Raw genomic sequence first — 6242 nt, 5'->3', positions numbered from 1 at the left:
ATACAACAGTCATCATTTAAGAACTTCTAATCTCAAAGGACCTATTTTTGACCAAGAAGTGCATTGTGCCACATCTGTTCTCTTACACTGCAGACTAACAAATAGCAGTTGTATTGTAACTGGGGAAAAGGGAAGTGTATTTTCAGTCACTCTGTCATGGAAAAGAAACTCAGAAATGCCATTCTTCAGATTAGAAAAATTAAAGAGAAGTTTGATATTACATAGTGATGGCAAAGTACCGGGAAAATAGGCCCTGCAGCTCTTTGTAGGAATGTAACTTTAATCCTTCTGCCCTACTTCTAGAAATTCATGTAAAGAAGAGTAGGATTGTATAAGGTTATATATGAACAAAGATATTCAATAAGCCATTTTATTTTTAATAGTAAAAAGTTAGAAATAATATATTGCTTATCAGTAGGGATAGTAATAAATAGTTGTGTATTCACACAAGTAATCTAATGTCATTAAGACAATAAAAAAGGAATTCATGTGAAGGTGAGACTTCAAGTTTACACTCTGAACATTCTGCTTCCCTGTTTTCACTTCTCAACACACGGAAGTGATGACAAAATATAACAGGATAAAATAAAGGAGATACTGCCTTATGAACAAAAAATATGTATCTGTAAGTAACAGAAATGTAGCACAGTGTCAAGTGGTAAGCTAAAGCTGAGTACCTTATTGGATTGGGTAGTAGGCTAGCAGAAATGAACAGGTACTCAAATCTTAGGGTCAATAGAAATAAAGCTGTCCCACATGAAGCTGGGATCTGGAGGCAGGCAGTACTGGAAATCAGAACCTGGAAAGAAACTCCATTTGCTTTTGAAAGGAGAATTGAAAATATATATGTATCACTGCTAGTTGCCACCAGTGGTGGTTACTTAAATGAAGTCCTGTACCTAAAGAGATGGGAGGACACAGGCATGGCAATTAAGCTGAACTTCTGTCTGGCTTGGAGATTGAATCTGATAAAAGTCCAATATTGTTTTAGTATAGAATCTCACACAAATATATATATATAAATTGTACTTCTGAACCAAGAGTACCGGAAATAATGGGGTGGGCCAGAGTCCAAGCAGCAATGCTTGTAGATAGGCACAAGTAAATTCATAAAGTCAGAGAGAAAAAAATGAAAGTTCTGATCCAAGATGAGATTACAAACGAGAATTTTAACATACATGAAGAAAACTATCTCATCAAAATCAGTCATTACAAAATAAATTATTCATGATTAAATGACAATAAGCTATATGTCTGAAAAATAAGTTTAAGTACATTGAGACCTCCAAAAAGAAAAAGAGAAAAGTTTTACTCTTAAAATGACTAAGAATTCAGCACAAATATGACAAGCAGAATAATTGCAACAGAAAAGGTGGAGAATGAGACTATCTTAGTTCAGGCTGCTGTAACAAATTATCATAAACTGAGTTGTTTAAACAACAGACATTTATTGCTCACAGTTCTAGAGACTGAGAAGTCCAAGATCAAGAACTGGGAAACCTGGTGTCTGTCTAAGGCACTCTTCCTGGTTTGCAGATGGCAATCTTCTTATGATATGTGGGTTCTACTCTCATAACTGATTACCTCCCAGTCCTCCCAATACCATCACATTGGAGATTAGGATTTAAACATGAATTTGATCTGGACACAAACATTCCATCCATAACACCTATAAAAAAATGTGGTTGAAAACCACAGTGGGATTGCATTATTTTGACATCCGTTGATTGATAATAAATAAGCACAGTAATACCCATGTTGGTGAGAGTAGAGAAAGCAGACACTCTGCTTTCAGTGGAGACTGGTGAACCTCTGTGGAAAGCAATATATTTCAATGTTTACAATTTGTCTCCAATTTTACCCACAATTCCACCTCTAGGAATTTATCACATAGATATATTCATGCATTTGAGGAGTGAGATGTACAAAGATATTTATTTAAAGCTTTATTAAATGTGTTTAATAAACTTAAACCAATACATATATACTCTTCCATGTACATCAAAGTTATAGAAAACTATTTCAAATTTGACCATATGTTAGGTTCCAAAGAAGTCTTAAAAGTATTTCAAATAATTGGCAATTTACAAAAAGCATTCTCTACACACACAAAATATTAGGAATCTACAGTGGAATGATTTTTAAAAATGTATTTGAAAACTAGGATCACAGTTCAAAACAATCAGTGGGTTAATTGAGAAATCATTCTTTTTGTATTATTATATTTTAAGTTCTATGGTACATGTGCACAACGTGCAGGTTTGTTACATATGTATACATGTGCCATGTTGGTGTGCTGCACCCATTAACTCGTCATTTACATTAGGTATATCTCCTAATGCTATCCCTCCCTCCTCTCCTCCTCACAATAGGCCCCGGTGTGTGATGTTCCCCTTCCTGTGTCCAAGTGATCTCATTGTTCAATTCCCACCTATGAGTGAGAACATGCAGTGTTTGGTTTTCTGTTCTTGCGATAGTTTGCTGAGAATGATGGTTTCCAGCTGCATCCATGTCCCTACAAAGGACACAAACTCATCCTTTTTTATGGCTGCATAGTATTCCATGGTGTATATATGCCACATTTTCTTAATCCAGTCTGTCACTGATGGACATTTGGGTTGATTCCAAGTCTTTGCTATTGTGAATAGTGCTACAATAGACATATGTGTGCATGTGTCTTTATAGCAGCATGATTTATAATCCTTTGGGTATATCTCCAGTAATGGGATGGCTGGGTCAAAGGGTACTTCTAGTTTTAGATCCTTGAGGAATCGCCACACTGTCTTCCACAATGGTTGAACTAGTTTACAGTCCCACCAACAGTGTAAAAGTGTTTCTATTTCTCCACATCCTCTCCAGCACCTGTTGTTTCCTGTTTTTTTAATGATTGCCATTCTAACTGGTGTGAGATGGTATCTCATTGTGGTTTTGATTTGCATTTCTCTGATGGCCAGTGATGATGAGCATTTTTTCATGTGTCTGTTGGCTATGTGAATGTCTTCTTTTGAGAAGTGTCTGTTCATATCCTTTGCCCACTTTTTGATGGGGTTGTTTGTCTTTTTCTTGTAAATTTGTTTGAGTTCTTTGTAGGTTCTGGATATTAGCCCTTTGTCAGATGAGTAGATTGCAAAAATTTTCTCCCGTTCTGTAGGTTGCCTGTCCACTCTGATGGTAGTTTCTTTTGCTGTGCAGAAACTCTTTAGTTTAATTAGATCCCATTTGTCAATTTTGGCTTTTGTTGCCGTTGCTTTTGGTGTTTTAGACATGAAGTCCTTGCCCATTCCTATGTCCTGAATGGTATTACCTAGGTTTTCTTCTAGGGTTTTTATGGTTTTAGGTCTAACATTTAAGTCTCTAATCCGTCTTGAATTAACTTTCATATAAGGAGTAAGGAAAGAATCCAGTTTCAGCTTTCTACTTGTGACCAGCCAATTTTCCCAGCACCATTTATTAAATAAGGAATCCTTTCCCCATTTCTTGTCTTTGTCAGGTTTGTCAAAGATCAGATGGCTGTAGATGTGTGGTATTATTTCTGAGGGCTCTGCTCTGTTCCGTTGGTCTATATCTCTGTTTTGGTACCAGTACCATGCTGTTTTGGTTACTGTAGCCTTGTAGTATAGTTTGAAGTCAGGTAGCGTGATGCCTCCAGCTTTGTTCTTTTGGCTTAGGATTGTCTTGGCAATGAGGGGTCTTTTTTGGTTCCATATGAACTTTAAAGCAGTTTTTTTTTTTTTCCAATTCTGTGAAGAAAGTCATTGGTAGCTTAATGGGGATGGCATTGAATCTATAAATTACCTTGGGCAGTATGGCCATTTTCACAATATTGATTCTTCCTATCCATGAGCATGGTATGTTCTTCCATTTGTTTGTGTCCTCTTTTATTTCACTGAGCAGTGGTTTGTAGTTCTCCTTGAAGAGGTCCTTTACATCCCTTATAGGTTGGATTCCTAGGTATTAACTGAATAAAATGGGTAGTATTATATATCAAAATGTTTATGACTTTTTAAAAAATAGACTTTTTTTAGACCAATTTTAGGTTCACAGCAAAATTGAGCAGAAAGTACCAAGACTTCCTATGTACTCCCACCACCTTCACATGCATAGCTCTCTTTACTGTCAGTATACTGCACCAGAATGGTACATTTGTTATAATAAATGAACCTACAGTGACACATCTTTCTCATCCAAAGTCTATGGTTTACATGAGGGTTTACTTTAGATGTTGAATATTCTATGGATCTTGACAAATATATGATGACATGTATCCATCATTATAGTATCAAGCAGAATAATTTCACTGCTCTAAAAACCTTTTGTACTCTGTTTATTCTTCCCTCCCCCTTACCTTCTGGAAGCTGCTTATCTTTTTACTGTCTCCATGGTTTTGCCTTTTCTAGAGTGTCATGCCATTGAAATCACATAGTATGTAGACTTGCCATATTGACTTCTTTCACCTTGTAATATGCATTTGAGTTTTCTCCATGTCTTTTCATGGCTTGGTAGTAGATTTATTTAAGTTTTGAATAATATTTCATTGTACCACAATTTTTTAATCTGTTCACCCACTGAAGGACATCTTTGTTTCCAAATTCTGGCAATTATGAATAAAACAGTTATAAATATGTACATGCAGGTTTTTGAGTGGACATAAATTGTTAATTCATTTGGGTAAAGACCAAGGAGTCCATTTGCAGGATAGTAGGGTCAGAGTATGTTCAGTATTTGTAAGCAATGGCTTCATTGTCTTTCAAAGTGGCTGTACCATTTTGCCTTCATTCACTTGTGATGAATGAAAGTTTCTGTTGCTCTATATCCTTGTACACCTTTAGTGTTGCTACTGTTCCAGATTTTCATCCCTCTGATAGGTGTACAGTTGTATCTCATTATTGTTTTAATTTACATTTTCTTAATGATATATTATTTTGAGTATCTTTTCAAATGTTCATTTGCCATGAAATTGCTTTTAATAGATAAATGTTGCAAATAACCTAAATAGGACAAAATAGGGCACTAGGTGCTAATATGATATTTCTGTATAGTAGAATGCCTTACAGATTTGGAAGTCATTATAATGCACTGACATGAACACTTCTCTGTGATTACATGTTGAGTGAAAGTGAAGGAGTGCAAGAGTGGGCATAGCATGTAATATTGTTTAAGTGAAAAGAAAGTAAAAGTGTATTCTCTGTATAACAAAAACATTTCTGGAAGAATTCACAAGAAAACTATTGTCATTGTTTGTCTCTAAGTATGGGGGAAAAGTGGCTAGGAAGAATGACTGAGAAGATATCATAACTTTTAGTGTGTCCTTTTTTGATTGACTACCTTTTCAAAAGTTGTGATAGTTTGGTGCTGACTCATCTACCTTCCACTCTAGATTCCATTGGAATAAGCAACATACATTTTGAAATCAAGTTCCAGAGTAGTGTTATTAAGGACAAGTGATCTTTAGCAGAAGAATGTAACACAACTGACTGGCACACATGTGGATTTAACTTTGACAGTAGCATCATACTCTGTTCTGATCTGCTGTGTAATGAAAATTCTCTGTGGGCTTCTGTGAATGGCAAAACATTATTCTTGTCTATTTTTGGATTGTTTTGTTTTATTTCCCCTATTGTTGTATCAGTGAATACAGAATAAAATGATGAATTTAATCATTGTGGAAAACCAATCTGGATTATTAGAACCGAAAATATCCCATAATGGTATAGTGATTTCGTTAGAATTATACGATGGGTTCTATATGAAACATTTCTAAACACAGCCCTTTTTTTTCTTTCTGGAACCAGCCCTATAGAATATTTCTGATTATTTCTGATGAAAATAATATGGCAAGCTGTTCGTTGTTTATGTGCCAGAAAACTAATAAAATATTTTGCATTTTTCTTCTTATGAGCCTCCTGTATTTTTCCTTGATTCCTCCCAGTGACAGTGTTTTTGTTGTTGTTGTTTTGTTTTTTTGGGGACAGAGTCTCACTCTGTTGCCCAGGCTGGAGTGCAGTGGTGAGATCTCAGCTCACTGCAAGCTCTGCCTCCTGGGTTCGTGCCACTCTCCTGCCTCAGCCTCCTGAGTAGCTGGGACTACAGGCACCCACCACCTTGCCCAGCTAATTTTTTGTATTTTTGGTAGAGACTGGTTTCACCATGTTAGCCAGGATGGTCTCTATCTCTTGACCTCATGAGCTGAAAGTTTTAAACCTTTTGCTGTATGCCTACTCTTCTTGTTTCCCTTCAGTCCT

This window comes from Macaca mulatta, chromosome 12 (assembly GCF_049350105.2).
Source record: "Macaca mulatta isolate MMU2019108-1 chromosome 12, T2T-MMU8v2.0, whole genome shotgun sequence".
Taxonomy (NCBI): Eukaryota; Metazoa; Chordata; class Mammalia; order Primates; family Cercopithecidae; genus Macaca; species Macaca mulatta.
This window is presented reverse-complemented; position numbering follows the sequence as displayed.